Below are 22,432 nucleotides of genomic sequence, written 5' to 3'. Positions count from 1 at the left end.
AGCCGAAAGTCCTGTTAAAACTAAATGGAGGCAATATTATATAAAGTTCTGTGGAAGTATCATGTCCGACACATGTTGCAGAATCTTAAAATGTGAAAAAGTGGCCGGTATTTCTGTATGAAAAGTGGCATCCTTATGTACAAGTTTACAAATGTGAATGGTGTCATCTGTAGAGCAGTGGTTATCAAGCAACGCTCCTATTTATAAATGGTCTCAAAATAGTTCTCTTTTCATTTGTTCACTTAAAAATAACACGGTTAATAACAAATAATCTGTGAAAGATATCCACAATTTTAGCAGGGATCGGTGTTGACACTTTTTAAATGCAAATGGCACCAGTGGGTTACAAGTGAAAGAGTTTTGTAAAATATACAAAACATTTTTCTTTTGGTGAAACAACACCCTTTCAATATGGCGTCCTTATTAGTAAACAGTTGCTCGTAGTTTTTCGAGCCTCTAGCAGGCAAGGTTTGTTTCTCCTCCCTCGAGGCATGATGCCTGCGGGCTCCCGTAGGAGCGTGTTTCCGTTGCCTTAGAAACAGGTTTTTACACACCCTCGCGGTGAGACTCGGATTGAAGAAGTTACGCTTCTGACCTCGGTGTTGAAGAGGGTCAGTGCCGGCGCCTCCAAGGTACTGTTGTAGTCTACGATTCCGAGTTTGCCCCTCTTATCATGGAGGATATACACTCCAAGAGAGACCACTTAATTGCCTCCATAGCCACTTAAAAAAAGAAACCTTAACATAACACAAGTGTGGTAAAGTGCAGAGTAAACACAAGCGCGTTTCACTACTACACTGCTCTCCGTGATTAGCACGACACCGAATCCATCCAGTGTGACAGATCACAATAGGGAAGACAAGTGACCCGGATTTGCATACATGACAGTTATTGCAATGACATTGTCTTGCAACATTCATAGGGTTTACCGAGTTTGTGGATTCTTTTTTAGAGGGGTGTGTGTGCATGCGTGTGTTCCAAAAACATGGTGCCTTGTAATAGTCAGTGAGTGTCGATTTATATTGTGAGTTTTTGGTGGCAACCTCTGGGGGGAGCAAGTAGGGATCCATGCGCTTTTAGATCTGGTTTACCAGCACAACTATCGCTCTACCTTAAGCGATCACGTGGAAAAGAACTTTAAGGGGCATTATTAAGAGAGGCAATTAAGCGATACCCAAATGTTGATCTTCGACTTAACGTGCTTTTAATCGGACAGTTGGCGTGTTCTTTGTTATCAAAAAGTTTCATTGTGGTTTATGCATTTTGAAATCTACAAACTGCAATAGAGTTCTAATGTTATATCAATGGTCACTAACATAATGAGAGTCTGCGCCCGTGGCTTTTTCCGCCACATTGTGGATTTGCCGCACTTGCCAGTACGCTATCATCTTTTTCAGATTTTTTAAAACTTGTTTGTAGCTAAAAGTGTTAAAAGCTTATTAAAATCACTGCCTATATTGCAAGTGCTTACTGGTCACCTTTCGGTAGCTCCTTGCTTTAGTTAAGTACTACACCGAAACTAATAAGCTAAAACCTTTGTCTAGTGTTAATGTGTAAATAAATGAATGTAACTTTTATTGAGCACGCAATACCACAGACTGTGGCCATAGGCAACCCATGTGACCTTCAACATCTACAATGGAATGCCACCATCAACGTAAACGTTTCAACCTTGATCTTGGTGAACTCAGTGAAGGAAATTCATTGCCTGCCCAGAATACCTGGTGTAAATTAATTATTCATATACTACCCAATTTGCCTTCAGAAACAGCATATTTTCCATCGTTCACTACATAACTAAAATCCATTTAGAACCGTTAGGCTTGCTAAAAACAGCATAGGCAAAGATGATTGTACCCAGTAAGTTAAAATCTTTATGGTCGTATAATAATTTTGTGATATGGAACACAAAAAGAAAAGCAAAAGAGGCAACGGAGAGCTTTTCAATGAAAAATGAGCTGTCTGTAAATGACGGTGCACTACCACATGATGATTGTGTTACCTTAAACAAATTGCCTACCTCGTGTTGTTTAAAGCTAGGTGGGTTGTGAACGTTTGTTGTTCTAAAAATTGGACCATGCTTCTAAAAAGCCACTGGTATAGAGGGCACTGTTCTATTATTGTCTGATTCACATCTCTCATACCAATCATCAAGTAATTAACATTGCAAATAACATCTCAGGCCACTACCCACTGGGTTAAGTGGTGAAGGAGCTACAGTCATGGAAGACTCATTATCACCTATAACCTAACCCTCAGAAGATGGAATTATTTTGGATATCACCACAGCAGAGCAATTCTCTCAATAAACCTGGTTAAACACATCAAACATTCTCAAGTGCAAACCTTTGACATGGGATGCAGAAAAATCCACATGCTCCACCCTGGACAAGAGTCTAAGCCAGTGCTTTAAATGGAAACATAGAAGTGCCGGTACTCACTAATTAGACTGGTTAGGTATTTAGGGGCGTGTCTGTGAGCCAGGAAGTTAATAATAGCCACATACGTAATCTTTAACGCAAATGCTCTGATTGTCATGTAAAGCGCTTAAATGCCCATGGGCCAAATTTGCACAAAATCAAACTGCCTCCTTACATAAGAGACATGGCAAGCATCAGCTTCTATGTCATACATGCAGAGCCTAATTTTTGGCAGTTTGATATTGCGAGAATTTGGGCCATGGGCATTTAAGCGATTTACATACAATCAGAACGTCTGCATTAAAGCTTACTTTTTTAAGACAACTGGTTAAGGGAGTTGTCCAGAACCACAGGATGATGAGCGGACGTCGGGATTCGACCCTGGCTCTTTAGTTCCACTCTCAGCACCTTTGACCATATCCTCCATTCTTGTTTTGATGCCAATGAGATCCAGAGCCACAACTAGAGTCAAATTTCAGAGGGGGGGGGGGGGGGGAGGGGCTAATTCTTTAAGCAATACGCAACAGAGATGCAGGGGCTCTAAGAAGGGGTGAGAAACAACAAAGCCTCATTAAGAAGTAATTGGTCTTTTAAAGACCTGTGAAGTACTCGGGTGCGGCTGTGTGCACGCCCGGTAAGCTGTCTCATCCCGGGCTGGCACACGACGGGGAGGGTTGGGGTGTCTGAAGCCCTTTGATCCCAATGGCCTTGCTCACCTGATGAGAACCTAACACTGCAGGAGCACCCCAGCGCAGAAATACACAGGCTGTTGCCAGCCAGAGCAGCACCTCAACATGCACCATCTGTTGCACGTACCCGTACTTCAGGGCCTGAGCCCTGCTGCTTCATGGAATACCGGTACTCTCCTTGCCCGAAAATAAGATCCGGTACTCAGGGGGAGAAAACTGAGAAGTGCCGGTACTCAGTACCTGTGAGTCCCGGCCCATTTAAATCACTGGTCTAAGCTTTCACAACCACATCAATGCCATGAACAGCACAGCGCCAAATCTGACTCCTTCAGAAAATAAAGCGTTTCATTACTCCAGATGACTTCAAAACTATAGTGTAATCACTAGGACTCACAAAACAAGACTATGACAAAAACTAATGACCAGTTTGCCCCTAACCACGTGGCCCCTACGAAAAAAGCCTTCAACTCAACAGCCCATCTGATTTTAAGAAACCAATAAATTTGATCACATTGCTCAAGTATTGTTTACACTCAATGGCTAACTATTGGAGCCAGAAGTGAAATCAAAGTTGCCTGTATCACCCACAAGGCCATACACACTTGTACCCCAAACTGCCTACCATACAAGCTCTTCATCTCAAGAGGGTCCAGAAATCTTAGAAGTGTTGACTCTCTTCATCTTGAAACCACTCTCTTTAAAAAAAACACATACACACACTTTCTATAGCTCTCCTCAGGCGGTGCATCCAGGATCTGTACTCCATTCTTCCTGCCATTAAATCCGAGCCCTCACACATCGTCTTCAATAAAGAACTTAAGTGCTTTCTCTTTGCTCAATACTTCCAGTTCTGACTTGCCTGCAGCCAGCTGCACCATATGGACAACTCTCCAAAGTTGCTGCACTGTGTGAAATGTACGTATCTCTTCTGGATAATAGATTCTTTCAGGCGTCTTCTATGCTCTTACCCTAGCCTCAACCCTTTCTCATCCAACTCATCTGACTGCTGTTCAGTTGACGATCCTTATACCCCCTTTCTCCAACGTTGCCTTCTAAAGCCGCACATTGTTTTTTGTATATATTTATGTATGCATGTAGCCTGTTGATCTTGATTATACTGTTACTCATATTGTATAACACTCACACTGTTTAAAGTCTGGAAAGTGCTGTGATGCCCATGTAGGTCTTGTTTGTACTATACCAAACCGCAAATAGTTAAATACAGTCTCTGCCTTTACCCCAGTCTTGCCTGTTTTACAATCTCTAGCTCTGTCCCAGTGCTCTCTGTCTTCTCTCCACTTGACCTCGCCTTAGCACTTTCTGTCTTGTATGTGTCTGTCCGCCACAGCACTCGCTGTCTTACAAGTCCTTTACTCTGCCTCAGCCCTCCCTGTGTTACAGAACCTGCCTCTGCCCACCTTCTCTTATGTTGTCCTACTGTGTCTCGGCATTCTCTGTCTTTTATTGATTCTCCCCACCCCTTCATGGGTTAGATTATCTGACTCTGCCAGAGTCACCCCCATCTTACAAATCCCTCGCTGTCCTACTTCAACCCAATGGTGTCCCTATCTTAAGTACTTCACTCAACTCCCATGCCCATCTTTTACAGTGCCTGATTCTGTCCAAGTACTCCCTGAGTTGCAAGCAGCTCATTTTGACTGCTAGCATCTCCATCGCACCACACTAGCACATTCCTGGCTGAGCAAGGTCTCACTGAGATGAAGCTTCTCCTAGGAGAGAGAGAATGCAGTGAGGTCAATGCCTGTGCTAGAGCGTGTTTTCTCGAATTTCATGATCTTAGTAAAATCCTCAAAGAGAATCACCCATTGGTCGTATGGACCTTTGTTTGTCGACTTGATGTGTAAGGAGTTACCTTCAGTAATACATTGCAAATACAGTGAAACCAATGTGGCAAGAACAACATACAAACCTTAAGGATTTTATAAACCATTAAGTACAGGTGGCAAGTTAAATCATTCAACAAAATTGGAGGAAATATATTGTAAGAGCATACACATTTAAATGATCATGAAGTCTGAATTTGCATATTATATAGAAAAAGATGCAAAAATAAAATCCCATCCAGCAAATAAAATCACCTAAGCAGGTTCCATAAAGGAACTTCTCTATTGTAAATAAGGTATCAAAAGTGGCCAAGGGAAATTCTATGTGTAAGGTTTCCTCATCAGAGGTACCAAGTTTAAGGTTCGGGGTGAAAAAGTATGAGCTCTCAAACACAAAGCTCAACACTCTGGGCAGGGGAAATTAGCAGAGTTGAAAAGAAGACTTCTGTCATCAAAAGTCAGGATAGGGTGTGGTCTAGTAATCTAAAGCACATACAAAGCATGAAAGAAAATTCTAGAAGGCTTCTGCATATTAGTTTCCACCAAATGAACTAATCCAAGGATGGTGTTCTCTGCAAGCAGGTGCACTGCCTAGTTTACCAGCTCTCAACAAAGGAGCAATCTGTGCGACCTTGGATGTAACTTCAGTCCTGTCTGCCTGCTACAGGAGGATCTCTCCCAATGTCTCAGTCTCCATATCTGAGGCCAAGTCCTAATTAAGGTTCAGATGCCTACCAGTCTAATACGGTAAAGAATGACCCTATTCTAACTTAACTTAACAAACATGATGATTAGACACCTGCAGAGGAGAGAAAAACAAGACACTGGTAAGACATTTTATGAAAGTGCAACGTGTGCAAATTGGGCCTGTTTACAAGTTAGGCCAACATGAGCTTCAGAATAGGTTCCAAATGAATAGTATCACAAGTAAAATGTATTGAGTACATTTAAGAAATATATGCATCTTCTTTCTAGGGTAAATACATATATTGTACTCCAGCTAAATATATGTGTAGCGCTCATACATAGCCGCTCACTACTATTGCTTAATAAAATGCACACAGTTTAATTCAGTTAAACACACATTGTGTATATAAATTAAATATAAAGGGGTGAGGTACTAAAACACGCTGCACAACTTGCTCCCTTTCCTTGGCTCAATGCTGGACCCTGTTCCTTTATTTATTGATTTTATTTTTCCTCCATTGCCTGCTTCCTTAATATCTTTGTCCCCTTAACTTGCTAGCTGTCACCCCCCCTCCTGCCTTTCTCTTCTCGAGCGGCAAGCCACCAACAAAGTGGCTGAATTTCCCACTGCTTACCTTGCTTCATTTCATGCACTGTTACAGCCTCACTACACCAGGATTGCGCCATCTCTGCGGCTTCCCTGTTCTTCGTGAGTTCTGTACTTGGTGCTCTGCTGCTGGTATGAGTGCAGGTGATGGGTTTTCCTGAATGAGTGCATTGGGCAAGGTGTGTTTGTATGAGTGCCTGTTGAACGGTCAGCAGTGTTTCTGTGTGACAGTAGGTTGAGAGGTGCTTCCCTGAGAGTGCAGCGTGAGCGATGTGCCTGTGAGTCCAGCTGGGGGGGTGGTTTGTATGAGTGCAGGGTGAGAGTTGTGCCCTTGTCATTGCACCTGTGCTTTAGTATGATTCTTTGTTGAGGGGTGTGCCCATGTGAAGCGGAATAAACGGTGTGCTCATGTGAGTTCAGAGTCAACAGTGTGCCTGAGTGAGTGCAGTGGAAAGGGTGCATATCTATGAGTGCAGGGTGAGAAGTATGCTTGTTTGAATGCACAATGGAAGGCATGATGAGCCCTGTGTGTGCAAAATGAATGGTGTGTTTGTATAAATACAGAGGGAGACCTATGTCTGTTTTAGTACATGGGCCCATCTGTATTAGTGCTGGATACGGATTATGGCCTTGTGAGGCAGGGTGAGCGGTGTGACCATGTGAGTACCTGGTAAGGGGTGTGCCCATGTGGTGTGTCTTTGTGAGGGCCGTGGGTGGGGTGTGCCTCTGAGTGCAGCGTTAACAGTATCCCCATGTGAGTGCAAGCTGAGAGGGGGTTCCCACGTGCTGTGAGCACATGCCAGTGCAGTGCTACATGTATATGAGTGTTCTGGTCATGTGAGTGCAGGGCAAGCAGTGTTACCATTCGCTGTGTCTGTGTAAGCGCAGTAGAGTGTTGATCCTGCGTGAATGGAGTGAGAGGGATTCACCTTTATAAATGCAGGGTGATAAGTGTACCTGTGTGAGTGCATGATGAAAGGTGTGCCGGAGTGAGTACAGGGTGAGAGATGGTCCTGTGGAAGTAAGTGCGGGGTGCAGCAGATTAAAGCCAGACCTACTAGTATTGCCAGTGTGTGTTACATATGTAATGCTTTCTCATGGCTCTTCTGCTCTGTGATTGGCAATTTGGGGGAACCTACACTTTCCCTAAAATTTTTATAACTGGAGTTAGAATGGCGCATTAGCTGTCCCCGCGTACACAAAACCTTTGCTGCCCTGTGCTGCCCTGTGCTGCCCTTCGTTTACTTATGCCACGAACTAGTGTAAACCTATGAATGCACTCTCCAGCGTGGAACCGGAAAATGATGTGGGTCCCTGCAAAATGTGATGAAGGGATCACTGGGTCTGTTATATCTCACAGATATGTATTGGATTTGGGGTGAATGGGGGCTAATGACAGTTTGGTAGCCCCCTTGTGCCGCTAGGGCTGAAGAGGACTGCATTGCGCCCCTGGTACTCCCCTTGTAGTTATTTACCATGCAATACTCGTTTCATGTTAGGCCAGAGCATACTAAAAAACAAACACATGCAAATTGCAGCGAAAAACAAAAATAAACAACTACAGATTGCAGAAAAAATAGTAAAATTACTAGTGCCGCCCCGATACGTTTCACATTGTTCTTCTAATATAAATTAATTATGGGACCCTGTCACTTACAAAGACCAGGGGTATTTTAAAAAGATAATTCGTTCAGTGCCGGAAAACTAAATGCTGCTTTAAACATTCTCTCTTCGTGCACTTTGTTTTTCTGTTTCTACTACACCATTAGTTGGTATGTTAGTAGTTTTTGTCATTGGAAGAGAAAGGGATTCATGACCAGCCGTTTGAATTCTAATTAGTTGAAGTGGATTGTTGTCATCGGCAGATTGGCAGGGCGCTGCCAGGGGCATTCATTGGACACGCACTTAACTGTGCTTGCCACATGATGCAGACATTAGTGTCAGAACTGCCCACAGTGCATATACTCCAAACTGTCAAGAAAAATAGGTATCTTCTTACATTTGCTTCATCACGAGTGTAGCGAAAGGGCACGAGGACAGTGAATTGTGTAGGCTCGTGTTACAGCTTTTGTTTTTTGCACGTATGGTGTACAGACTTTTTTTAACTGGTCGTCAAATTACTACGTGAATTCGAAAGCTGAGCTATTTTCTTTGTGTTGAATGCTAGTTATTCAGTTGTTGGGGAAACCTGCTGTTTAACATGTTCTGCACTAATTATTCAAGTTATAAGACAAAGTGCTTCTAACTAAGTAGCAAAAGACAGTTTAATGGGTATGATAACATGAGAAACATTTTGCCAGCCATGGCGTTTCAGATTCATCGAAGAAATTAGGCTTAAGCCAGGAGCAAAATGATATCTCTTTATTGCATGGAATAAATGTATTAAAGCATGCACTATCCCTTAATTAATAGAAAATGTGTTTCGGTGCAGTTTCACTAAAAGAATAACTCCATATATAGAGACGATCTTGAAATTGATAACAGTGATGGATAATAAGTATTGACAAAGCCAGTAAGTTTCACCTTTCTCACTTGTGCGGGTAACACCTCGTACATGTGTACACGACATGACTCTATGGCGGGCCATCATGATCCATGATCCATCTACTAAGAAGTGACATCACTGGATTTGTCTACAAAGAGAGGGAACCTAGGGCTTTTTAAGCAGGTCCAGCATACATGCCCTGACACAGATCAATGCAAAAAGGGTATGCAGTTCCTAAGTGAAAGAGAAAAAGAACAGGTTGTGTAAGAGAGCGTCCGCTCTCTTGGTGTCTAAATAGAGGAGGGGAATTCCTCTATTTGGAATTTGGACCCTCACACACCCAGTTAGCTAGGTGTCATGCTTCATCATTGGGTCTGCTCCTCGTTGGGTCGGCGCTGCAATACCCGACGGGCACCCATGAAGGGGCTCTTTAGCGGAGATCTTTTAATTCCTGCTGTTCGGTGCGGTGCGTGTGAGGGGCCTAATGTGTGTAGATGTGAAATGGAGTGATGTTAAAACAGGAAAAAGGGTTCAATCAAAACTATTTTAATGAGTTTGGCTCCTTTCCTGATTAAAAATAAAATGTGGAGCTTCCCTGCAGTTATGTTACAGGGTAAAGCGCTCCAAGGTCAACATGTTTCTTGCTATTTGTCAAGTAGACAGCAATTCTTTCAGGACCAATAGAGATATCTTTCTACACTAGTCGTGGTGCGTAAAAAATGTAAGTGAACCACAGCCAGTACCCTAAAAGTGGTACCCGTCGATCTAGAGGCACAACCTGGAATATAAAATGGAAGAATTTACCAGCACAGTTCAATGATACAGCAGGACATAACTTTATTGGTCTGTTCATGTGGCGTGAAGAATGTGAGGAAGGCATGCTTCACACTAAGGTGCTGTTATAAAAACAATGCGGTGGTGAAAAACACGCAGTACAGTGGCGACTAATAGTGGTGACTCACCCCACTGGGGTCAGCAGTTTTCGTCAACGTATTCCAGCAGAGGTGGACACTGTAGCAACTAGTGTCCTGTGGGTAATAATGCCAGCGTTGGGTAATAGGGGAGGGAGTTGTCGCTCCACTCAGTATGGATAAAAAAGGTTCATACTGGCACTAACAAGACTAGGTGTCTGCGGAGGTATCGTAATCTGTCAAGGCTGTACAGGATTCTGATTACTGAAAACTCGAGTGACGCAATAAAGCATGAGGGTAAGAGACACCATTTTCACCATCTTAATCACGATCAGAGTTAACGAGCCTACAACAGTCTCCTGGACAGATCACGCCCTCGTCAAGTTAAGCATCCTTGTTTTGGTCCAGCACATATGCACCACCGCCAGACCAGCCAGCCGAAACTGGAACAGCATCACTGACATGAACTGGAACACCGCTCTGAACACCCACCCACCCACCCACCCACCCAAAAACAGAAACAGCTTCCCCAAATCTGTCAAAACTTTCAATAATTGGATCACCTCCTGGCCCCCCTTAAACACAGCAACACAACAAGATCTTGACCCCTGGCAGTTGGCTCAGTTCGAATTCCGGCTTATGAAACTGCACTGCAAACTAGTGGAGTGCAGAGAATGAGCCAGGACAGTACAGTCAGGAGCACATTCAAAATCCGCCTTGAGGAGCTACAACCAAATGATCCGAGCCACCAAATGGCACATCTCTGGCAGACCGCATAAGAGCCAGCACCAGTGAAAGCTAAGAAATCTTCGCCATTGTGAAGGATTTCACCTAACCAGCCCCTGCCTCTAGCTCGATCTCTCTCTTGCAGGACCTCTGAAACAATCACTCTCCCGACAAACCTTGCCAAATGCCTCCCGATCTTATTCAAAGAACCAATGCTATCCACATGGCCCATCGCTCCAGAAGAAACCACTGCCATCATGAAGTTCATCCACTCAGGGCCCCACATCGGACACTTGCCCCATCATGTCTACTCCAGAGGACTGAATCCCATCAGCATCATGCTCACACTCATTCTGAATGCCTTCACCTGTTCCGCGACCTTCCCAAATACTTTGAAACACACAACTGTCTTCCCTTTGCTGAAGAAGCCCTCCACTGTCCCTTCGATGCTTGCCAACTACAGACCAATCTCCCTGATACCCTTACCGACCAAGGTCTTAGAGAATACCTCAACTACCACCAACTCCTTGACACCATTCAATCTGGTTCCAGATCCACTGATGACATTCAAATGACTCTGGACAGAGGAAACATGGTGGGCCTCATCCTCTTGGACCTCTTTGTTGTATTTGATACAGTCTTCAACCCCATCCTCATCCAATGCCAACACAACATCGGAATCCAAGGACATGCTTTCCTGTAGATCTGCTCCTTCCTAACTGTCAAGAATCAGTCAGTCTGCCTTCCACCATGCACCTCAGACCCCTTTAATCTCGTCTGCGAATTTCCGGAAAGATCCAGCTTGAGCCCAACCCTCGTGATTCTTCAAGCCAGCATCATCCTCTCTCATGACATCAATGTCCTCTCCAATGCCTGCACACAAGATGCAACTCATTTTCAGGGGCGGCACCTCCGCAGTGAACAATGTTCTCGCATCTTTTTATTTTTCATTTTTCGCCTCTGAGCCATCTTGTGAAGAGAGGGGTGGGGCGGAGCATGGGAGGAGGAGTGCTATGTACACTCCCTATGTGCGCATATGTGTTTGGCTGCTGTCTCAGGCTGACCAAAACGCACATGTGCACTTAGGTTTCTCCAGCCTGGCTGCATTGTGCAGCCGGGCTGGGGAAACCCGCACAGACTCCCTGGCCTTAGCGGAGCATCTTTTCAGCCCGCTCAAGCCAATCCCCGCACTGCTGTTCTAGCAGCACGGGATTGGATGGGAGTCTGTGACATGGTCCCAGTGACTGCTTGGACAAGGAAGAGAAGAGTAAGCACTACGCTGGAGGCGGCCGGAACCCTAAGGAAGGTTATTTAGTTTTTTATATATTTGAACACCCCCCGTGATCCCCCTCCTGCGTTCCCTTCACCCGACTCACTACCCTTTGTTTGTGGCGGCCACCACTGCTCATTTTCTCCCTCCTGGAGAAGACGACCAGTACCCAGATCAAGCTAAATGCCTGCATGACTGAAATTGCCCACTAGATGAAGACCAACTCGCTAAAGTAGAACACGCCAAGACTGAAATCTTGATCTTCCGGAAGAGCACTTCATTCTGGGACTTCACATGGTGGCCAACTGAGCTGGCACTGGTGACCACCACCACAACCCACGGCAAGAACCTCTTGATCATTTTTGACAACAAACTCGGCATGACCGCCCAAGTCAACGCTGTCACCGCCTAATGCTTCCATACTTTAAAGGTGCAGAGGAAGATTTTCAAATTGCTCCCTATCGGCACCTGGAAAACCGTTCCGGTCACCCTGGTCACAATCAAGCAGTACTTCAGGAACTTCTATGCCGGGATCAACAAAATCCTAACCAGAAAGCTACAGACCATTCAGAACTCAGTGGCCAGAACCAGTCTCAACCTCCGATGCTGCACTCACATCATACCACACCTGAAGGAGCTCCACTGGCTCCCAGTACACAAACAAGCACAATTCAATTTCCTCGTTCATGTAATACAGTGAAACCATTACTAACCTATCTGTAGATGCCAACTAATATTATGAAGCCTACCTCAGGACAACTAAACCGTGCAGAGTCCCTTCTGTGCCAGGAAACCTGTGCACAAATATCGGGCTGCATACAGTGGTATTCTCACATCTGCAGCTGGCATCCATGCACGCACGTGTGTGCTCATATTCACATGTAAAGCCCAGTGGTCCTCACCCTACCGGCACCACAGTGGCCATATCTTAAAAGGCAAAAATAGAAACAAGGAAACCCTATTGATCAGAAGGGACCAAGGGTAGAAAGTTATTTATAAGAAACAAGGTCCCATTCAATTTTAAAGATAGGTATAATCTCACAATTTTCCAATCAAAAATTGGATTATATGTTTTATTGAGAAAATGATTCAGATATAATACAGTTGCTACGAACCAAAATACACGTGGTGAGATAAGTGAGCAGCCCGTGAGTTGTAAAAGGAAATCAGCCGATTTCCTAGCCGCAGGCAAGTGACTTAAAATGTGACTTTTTGTGTTTGTGAAAATAAAGGTTATTGAAAGTCACAATTGATCAACATCTCGTACTCAAATAAAATTTACAATGTATCATTAAGAGATTAGAGATGTGAGTTGACGACGTTTCGATCCCCAAAGTAGTGGTGGGATCTCTTCAGGACTAACCGATTGATGGAATGCCTGGGAAAGTATGCCTGGGTAGGTAGGGAAGGAAGGGGGGAAAAAAAGGGGGAGAAGAAAAAAGAGAAGAGGGAAAGGGTTATTAAAATAGAAAGGAAAAGATAATATCGAAATGTCGCATTCCAGGGTAAGGATGCGCTGGAGAGGGAGAGCAATGTGCATACTAGGGATATATAGGCAGGAGGGGTGAGAAGGATTGGGGTGGAAGGAAAAATAGAATGTGAGGGAGCAGCAAGGGGAGGAATGATACCAGAATTGGGGTGTAAGTGTAAGAGATAACGGAGGGAGGAATGGGCAGAGAATGTGAAAGTGGAGTGGGATAGTGCCTTGGGAAGGGTGGAGGGAAGGGGAAGAGATAGGAGAACTTACTGTGCAATAAACAGCTGGAGAGCGAGAGTTATAGCAGGAGCCGTTCTGTTAAGACACAATGGTCAATAGCAGCAAGACTGTGAGTTGCACGTGTATGTGCGCGTTGGCAATTGGTAATTCTTGAAGGGGTGAAAGAGCGAAAAGGATCTCCTGTGCCACAAAGGAATTTCTGTGGGCGAAAAAAGTGCGGAGAATGAAGGGGATGGAGTGTCACAGAGCCGCATGGGGACCGGAGGAAGTGGAGGGTAATAGTTACCTGGAATTGGCGTAATAGGACTAAAGGAACCGTCAAGGTTAGGGATGGTGGAGGGTTCAGTCTACGAGCACTCTTTCCGTGGGGCCGGACAGCGGAAATCCAGTCGTAGGTAGTGGAGCAGTAGAATTCCTGGAGGCAGGAAAAAAAGGGGGGGGGGGGGTGGTGTGGTGAATGGAGTGCCGGTGAGCAGCGTAATGAGTTGTAGCAGGCCAGCGCGGTAGCCGCTAATGGGGTGGGATAAGAAATACCTGGGAATTATGACAAGAACTGTCTAGGTCCTGGTACGGGAAAAGCGGCAGAAAAATTGCTGCGAGTAAACAATCCTTCGTGCTGGAAACCGGAGAGCCAAGTCTATTCACGCCAATGGTGGATGATCTGTGGGCGGGAAAGGGGGGAGTAAGTGCTGGTAGTACGGAGAAGGCCGAGGGTTGGCGGGGGGCCGATGATCGTAGGAAAGGCGATCACAGTACCTGAATGATCAGCTGGTTCTCCGTAGCGAGGCTGATGCTCGAATAGAAGTTCCCGGGTCTGCAGCGAGTGTCGGACCGGAAGGGGCAGGCAATATGAATTCTCCTACGTAGGAGAGGGTGTGTGACGAGGGGGGCGTGTCCCGAGTAGTGAGTGCGATAGAAAGGGAGAAGAGACACGGGACGGGGAGAGACGGACGGCGTTGTAGGGTTAGAATGAAGAAGAAGGAGTAATTACATACGAGTAGGAACGCAAAGTGGGGAATACATGTGGAGAGAGGGAGAGGGGACCGGGAGCAGGGAAGCGATGATAATGAGAAATGAAGTAGAGTCGGGAAGGAACAAGGTTGGGTAATAACAGGGAGGAGTAAGTTAAGAATAGGAAAGGCAAGGAATAGCCGATCGTGCTACATAGAATGAGGGGTGGAAGGAGGTACAGGGGGTCCCAGGCGGGGGGGGGGAATGAAAAAACAGGCAATGTTGGCGAGGGGAGGTGTAAGGTTGAAGAGTGAAGGTGTAGAGAATTTGGGTATAATGAGAAAGGGTAAAAGTAATAAAAGAGATTAAAAAAGGGGGGGGGCAAGACAGTCACAGTATATGGACAACATTATCATACAATTGATAGCTTATTACAGAAGATTGGACCAGTCCTCCTGACGGTTAAGCCCGGTGTGCAAACTGTCAGTACGAATTATCCATTTTAGTTCCTCTTTGTCCAAAATAGCAGCAATGTTAGTGTTCCTTGGGGGTTGTTGGACCACGTTAATGACTTGCCATCTGATGTCGTCCTCAGTGTGGTTCAGGTTGGTGAAATGATCCACAAGTGGCGCATTAGGTGTTTTGCAGCGTATACGGCTTCTGTGTTGGCAAATCCGGATCCTGATCTTTTGTGTCGTTTGTCCAACATAAATCAAATCACAGGGGCAGGTAATAGCATATTTCACATTGATAGTGTTACAATTTGAGAAATGTGAGAGAGTGACATCAGTGTTACCATGCACAAATTTTTTCGTGTCTTTAGTGAAGTTACACACACTGCAATTTCCGCACTTGAAATGGCCTAGTAGTGGTGGTAAACCCCATGCGCCTCTAAGGGATTGGTCCTTTGTCTTGTTGGAAAGTGCGGCCCTTACGAGGTGGTCTTTTATGTTTTTGCTTTTTTTGAAAGCAAAAAGAGGGCGTTCAAAATTCAAAATGCCGGCGTTAATTGTTGGCCAGTGTTTTAGAATGCATTTCCTAACTGTGTTTGAGATGGGTGAAAAAGTGGTCACGCAAACTATCTTGTCGTCCCTTCTTTTCTCTTTGGGGCTAAGTAGAGTCTCCCTTGGGCAATACCATGCTCTTTTAAGGGCTTTGTTCACTAGTTTGCGTGGGTAGCCTCTGTTGGTCAATTTTTTGGAAAGGATGGAGGCCTCCGCAAAATAATCTTTTTTAAGATAACAATTGCGGCGTATCCTAAGAAATTGTGAGTAGGGAAGGGAGTCTCGCAAGGCTCTGGGGTGATGGCTGTTGTAAGATAGTAGAGTGTTCTTTTCTGTGGGTTTGCGATAAAGCGTTGTATAAAGACCGCCATTGTGAGCTTTGATAGCTAGGTCAAGAAAGGCAATTTCGTCTCTACTATTGTTAGCAGTGAATTTGAGGCCATTGCAGTGTGAGTTTAGCCAGTCTTTGAATTCAGTGAGGTTCTCCTCACTGTTGTTCCAGATCAGGAAAATGTCGTCAATGTACCGCTTCCATTCCAGAATAGAGTTTCTGAAAGGGTTCAAGGGAGATAGTATGCGGTGTGTCTCCAGCCAATCCATATAAAGTGTGGCAAAATTTGGAGCAAAAACGGCACCCATACTGGTACCCTTCACTTGTTGATAGTAGTTGCCATCAAAAAGGAAGAAATTCTTAGTCAGACAAATTTTGAGGAGCTTTATGATGAAAGAAGTAGGGACAGCGTGGGGTTGAGGTCTAGAGTTAAGGGTAATACCAATTATGTGAATGCCTTCCTCTTGAGGGATATTCGTATATAAAGATTCCACATCAAGGGTACAAAGTAGATTGTTAAGAGGGTCAAAGGGGAGTTCTTCTACAAGATTGACCATGGCCATGGTGTCCTTAATGTAACAAGGGGTTTCGGGTACAAACTCCCTGATGAAAAAGTCAATGTAATTCCCGAGGGGTTCAAGTATAGAGCCGCAACCAGAGATGATAGGTCGTCCAGGGGGGGTAGTAGCGTTTTTATGAATCTTCGGTAGGGTGTAAATAACGGGTGTGCGTGGAGACTTTGTGTTAAGGTACAAAAATTCCTTTTTACTCAGGTAGCCTTGTTGAACGACCTCCTCTGTTGCATCCAGGATTAGTTTTTGTATCTCATTGGTGGGGTCACAGGGAAGGGAAGTCTTAGATAGTGTTCAGGTATAGATAGTTGTCTTAAGATCTCTTGCTTGTATATATCTATGTCTTGGAGAACAATACCACCACCCTTATCAGCAGGCTTGATAATCAACTTGTCCATATGTTTAAGTTCTTGTAACGCAGACTTCTCTTGAATTGTGAGGTTATATGGGATAAATCTACGTGTGTGTTCAAGCTCTGAGATTTCCTTAAGAATCAATTTTTCAAAGGCGACTATCTCAGCTGGAATGCTGTTGTTGGGTGGAGAAAAAGTTGAGGGGGGGCGGAATGTCGTGAAAGCAGGAGGAGGGATATAAGGGGTATCCTGGAAGAATGCTTGTAGGCGTATTTTCCTAAAGAACCGTAACAGTTCAATCTGTAGTTGTAGGAAGTCAGGTCTGGTGGTAGGGACGAATGAAAGTCCTTTGCTTAGTACTGCGATTTCATTCTCCGAGAGTTGGTGATTGGAAAGGTTGAAATTCGGGATAACCTCAGGGTCAGACATGGTGGTAATAGGCACGGTGTTGTGGTGAGGTCTAGTGTTAGTAATATTGACGGTATTCTCACCCCTCCTGCCTATATATCCCTAGTATGCACATTGCTCTCCCTCTCCAGCGCATCCTTACCCTGGAATGCGACATTTCGATATTATCTTTTCCTTTCTATTTTAATAACCCTTTCCCTCTTCTCTTTTTTCTTCTCCCCCTTTTTTCCCCCCTTCCTTCCCTACCTACCCAGGCATACTTTCCCAGGCATTCCATCAATCGGTTAGTCCTGAAGAGATCCCACCACTACTTTGGGGATCGAAACGTCGTCGACTCACATCTCTAATCTCTTAATGATACATTGTAAATTTTATTTGAGTACGAGATGTTGATCAATTGTGACTTTCAATAACCTTTATTTTCACAAACACGAAAAGTCACATTTTAAGTCACTTGCCTGCGGCTAGGAAATCGGCTGATTTCCTTTTACAACTCACGGGCTGCTCACTTATCTCACCACGTGTATTTTGGTTCGTAGCAACTGTATTATATCTGAATCATTTTCTCAATAAAATATATAATCCAATTTTTGATTGGAAAATTGTGAGATTATACCTATCTTTAAAATTGAATGGTACCTTGTTTCTTATAAATATCTTAAAAGGCAGGCACTGATGGTAAACATGCTCAGATAAATGATTGCAAATTTAGTGTGAGTGAGCCTCAGGTAGTGAGAATCACCCACAGCAAAGGTCCATAAACTGGCAGTAGTCATGAGCATAAATCCTGTTGGACTAAATGGACAGAACCCATTTGCTACCCCTATTCTTCCTATACATAATTATTCAGCACTAATATACTCTTTTAAGGTTCTTTCCACTCAAGACCTTCTGTGAGATTCTCATAGCAGACAAAATCATTATCAGAACCCCAAAACTCACCAACTATGAGATCCTTAACGTATCCACTCTCGGAACTTCCTACTCCTTCGCCTTACCTTACCTCCCGCACTCCTCTCCTACACGTTTCCTTGCTCAAAGTTTCCTTCTTGATAAATTAATATGGATTTGTTTCCAATTATTATTTGTACACTTGGGTCCCAGATATAGTTGTTGTTGTGTAAGGCGCTCTTACATTCAATTGTCAGAGGACCTACATACAAAAACCTTAAATATGTGCTTTATATGTATACGTGTTAAATGTATTCCATTCATCCATCATCATTCAGCATGTGCAAATATTTATTGTTTAAAAAAAAAATATATCTTCTAGTGCAGCAAGTCATTTAATGTGAAGCACGACAATCATAACTTCTCGTGGTGTTGCAAAGTGCTGAAGTAATCTAAGCATCCTGTGATTGTGTCCTCCTTCTTCATAAGTCAGTCAGCGAAGTGTGAATATTATTGGAATTATTAGCAAAACATTCTGACCTTTTTTGACACACAATATCGTTGTGTATGCTCTTCCTTCGCCTTTTTTCAAAAGTCTTATTCGATGTTTACTTATATTAGGGAACGTAATGAAACGTCGTGCATGATGAACCAACAATAGACACATTATTAGGAACACCTTCAAATTTCTTTACCTTGCTTCTTCAAGACACTTAAGTTGTCTTTTTCTTGGTCTTTTTTGTTTGAGTGTTTGGTTACCAGGATATTACATTTTTTGTGTGCGCAATTATTTGTTATATTGGTAGCGTGCCCTGAGACGTAGGCATCATTTATTCTCCCTTTCGATGTTAATTACGCAATTGTTTCTGTCCGTCCTTGGTGAGCGCCGTAAGCTCATGGGGGTAATTAGCATTAAATGTTTGTGTGTGTTTGTTTAATTTTAGACAGCTTATTGATCGAGTATTGAGGATTCTAAGAACATATGTGTGCACCACGGTTCCTTGGTGTATATAATTCTGCCCATGGGCCCAAGACTACAATGTCCTTTAATTATACAGTGGGTTGATAGTTTAAACATGGCTTTTAAAAAAACAGGAGGTTTATTTAACCCCTAAGCTGCTAGGCCTTCCCCCCACCGTGCTAAGCCTTTTTTGGATATTTGGGGTAGTTCCCGCTTAGGCCCCTGTAGCTTTTTGACCACATAAGGTATCCATGCCAAATTTGCGTCCTTTTCTTCCAACATCATGGGAATTCTAAAGTTGAAAAAAACAGCCATTTGTACCAACGTTTTCACCTGTAACTTTTAATTATGACAGATGTTTGAAAGCAATATACCGTTACATCCGCTGGAACTTTCTGGTTGTGGGGATATATAGGACTTGCAGGTTCATCAAGAACCCGACGAACCCAGAGCCAATAACTGAGCAACGTCTTGCAATGGTTTTTTATTATGTACCGAGTATATAGCAATTCATTTGGGAAAATATATACAGTGAAAAATCGGGATGAAAGACACCTATGTAATTGGAATAAAATATAGAGTTTAGAAACAGTAGCTATTTGCACATTTCCAAAATTGTGAGTACCCATATTAGCATGGGAATAGTAGGATATTTTTCAAAGTGACTTCTTTTTTACACACTGTTTTTCATTTGAAAGGCAGAAAGTCATTGAAAGTCCATAGATAATAACAGTTGCTTTACAATTCTGTGTTACTCTAAGTCTCCTGATAAAAATGGTGCCTCACTTGTGTGGGTAGGCCTAGTGCCCGCGACAGGTAACGGCTCAAAATGCAACGTGGACACACCACATTTTCACAGTGAAAACTGACCCTTTTCTTGCAAAGTGCCTAACTGTAGATTTTGAACCCTAGCTCTGCCGCACCTAGGGAAACCTAGCAAACCTATACATTTTTAAAAACTAGACACCCTGGGGAATCCAGGATGGAGTGACTTATCTGGCTCTCACCAGGTTCTGTTACCCAGAATCCCTTGCAAACCTCCAAAAAAAAACAAATACATTTTCCTCACATTTCTGTGGTGGGAAGTTCTGGAATCTGCGTGGTTCCACAAAATTCCACCCACCCCGCATTCTCCAAAGACTTCCGAGAAAAATGGTACCTCACTTGTGTGGGTAGGCCTAGTGCCTACCACAGGAAACGGCCCAAAATGCAACGTGGACACACCACATTTTCACAGTGAAAACTGACCCTTTTCTTGCAAAGTGCCTAGCTGTAGATTTTGAACCCTAGCTCTGCCGGCACCTAGGGAAACCGAGCAAACCAATACATTTTTGAAAACTGGACACCCAGGGGAATACAGGATGGGGTGACTTGTCTGGCTGTCACTAGGTTCTATTACACCGAACCCCTTGCAAACCTCAAACTTTGACAAAAAAAAACAAATTTTCCTCACATTTCTGTGGTGGAAAGTTCTGGAATTTGCGTGGATCCACAAGGAGAACATTGGAGGATCCACTCAAGCCATACCTCGATGGACTCTCCCGGGTGTCTAGTTTTCAGAAATGTGTGGGTTTGGTAGTTTTCCTTGATGGCAGCTGAGCCCGGGCCATAAACCCAGGTGACCCCCTTGCAAAACCAGGTTGTTTTGTGATAGGTCATTTTGATGTCTACTCAATACGTTTTGGGACCTTGCCTGTCGGGGGTACTTGACCCACCCATGCGAGTGAGGTATCATTTTTATCGGGAGACGAGAGGGAACGCTGGGGGGTAGGAGATTTGTGGATGCATGCAGATTCCAGAACTTTCCCAAAAGAAATTTTAAAAAAAATGATTTTTTGCAGGTTTGCAGGGGATTCTGGGTAGGAAAATGTTGGGGAGTCCACGCAAGCCATACCTCGCTGGACTCCCCCGGGTGTCTAGTTTTCAGAAATGTGTGGGTTTGGTAGGTTTCTCAAGATGGCCTCCGAGCCCGGGGCCAAAAATCCACCCTTGCAAAACCAGGTTGTTTTTTGATAGGTAATTTTGATGTCTCCTCAATACGTTTTGGGCCCATGCCTGTCGTGGTTACTTGACCCACCCACAAGAGTGAGGTACCATTTTTATAGGGAGAGCTGGGGAAATGCTGGTTGGTACACCGCAAACCCACATCTGGAATACAATCCTGCACCCAAGTAGCTTTCACCCAAAGCATACAATTCTTAGCATACCTATGGGGAGATGCTAAGAATTCGAAGAATATGCAGTAATGAGTCAGACTTAAAAGAGCACAGAGTGAATGCAAGTCTTGCATTTTAGCAAGAGGATACAAAGAAAAAACAATAGAGGACGCAATAAGTCGAACCCGCTCCAAAAAACGGGAATACTTTTAAAACCATCTGCCAGCGAAAACAAAAAAGCAAACAATTTGACCACAGAAAGCAGCCCACGACTAATCCTCACATATAATAAACAAAAGGATAGCTTGAGGAGAATTGTTAAAAACAACTGGCATTTAGAGCAGAATGATCCAATAATTGGAAAGAAAATGCAGACTATTCCTTTAATAACATATAGGAAAGCGCCGAGCACTGGAGACTACATAGTCAGCAGTAGTTCCAAAATATCAAAGAGCACAAATTGGCTGTCTAGCTGTGAAGGATTTGTTTGTTGTTCACTGTGCAGGGCATGCAAATGGGGTGAAAGCAAGACCTCATTCTCAACAACATTCAAGGATAGACCTACAGTCATAAACAAATTGCTGACATGTAGATCAGAATTCGCCGTGTATGTGCTAGAGTGCTCTTGTGGACTGCGGTATGTGGGAAGCACAAAACTGCAGGTCCACAAGAGAATACTCCAGCACATACGGGCCATCATCAACAAAGATGAATTATCCGGTGGCCCGCCACTTTGAAGAGGTCCATGTCAGCAGTTTGGACCATTTAAAGTATTATGCAATTGATAGCATACCCCCACCAAGGAGAGGAGGAAATAGGGAGGCTATGCTAAGGCGGCTCGAAACCAAATATATCCTTGAATTAGACAGCAAAACCCCGCATGGATTAAATACGACAGAAGATCTACACACCTGGTTGTAACCGTAGTTATGCAAGTTGAGAGTAGCAGTATCTGATGTCAGTTGATACACAACAAAAAATGATGAGAACGGAATTTTATCTATTAAGATTTTAGGATAATGAAAGTTATTAAAAAAAATCCTCCCAAAGAACTCCCCCTCCCCCTAGTAAATAAGATATTTTTATTTTTATTTTTATTCATTGTAGTTGTAATACACGGGCTCATGTAACAACACAAAATTGTTTTCACAAATAGCACTTGATATAGGTGAATGTTAACAGGCACTAGCACTTTTCTAAAAAAGCACTTTTAAAGCAGTATTTGCACATACGGGTTATTAGGAACAAGCCAATTGTAAATAAATTCTATAATGTTTACACATGAATGCGTAATTTGCACAGAAATTCATAGAAGATCATGATTTTATCATATTTTGGGCACATCTTGTTTTAACCCCTTCGCTGCGGCGCGAATTCCGCCGCAGCGCTGGGGGGGTGAGAGGTAAGCGCGGCGCTGCTATGCTCATGACGGAACCACGCCGTCATGAG

At 43.8% G+C, this 22,432-nt stretch overlaps 1 protein-coding gene across 2 annotated transcripts in view; it reads left to right on the top strand.

The window, feature by feature from the left end:
* Positions 1-461: 461 nt before the first annotated feature.
* Positions 462-22,432, top strand: part of LRRC27 (leucine rich repeat containing 27) — a 440,921-nt gene continuing 418,950 nt past the window's right edge. The window contains exon 1 of one of the 2 annotated variants that reach the window (XM_085606197.1): positions 462-632. The gene's annotated coding sequence lies outside the window, so the exon portion shown is untranslated. The remainder of the gene's footprint in view (positions 633-22,432) is intronic. The other variant, XM_085606198.1, reaches the window with a different exon arrangement.

Source organism: Triturus cristatus, chromosome 1_2, assembly GCF_964204655.1.
Source record: "Triturus cristatus chromosome 1_2, aTriCri1.1, whole genome shotgun sequence".
In the NCBI taxonomy this organism is placed as follows: Eukaryota; Metazoa; Chordata; class Amphibia; order Caudata; family Salamandridae; genus Triturus; species Triturus cristatus.
Note: the sequence above shows the minus strand (reverse complement) of the source record. Positions and strands in the feature narration are given on the sequence as shown.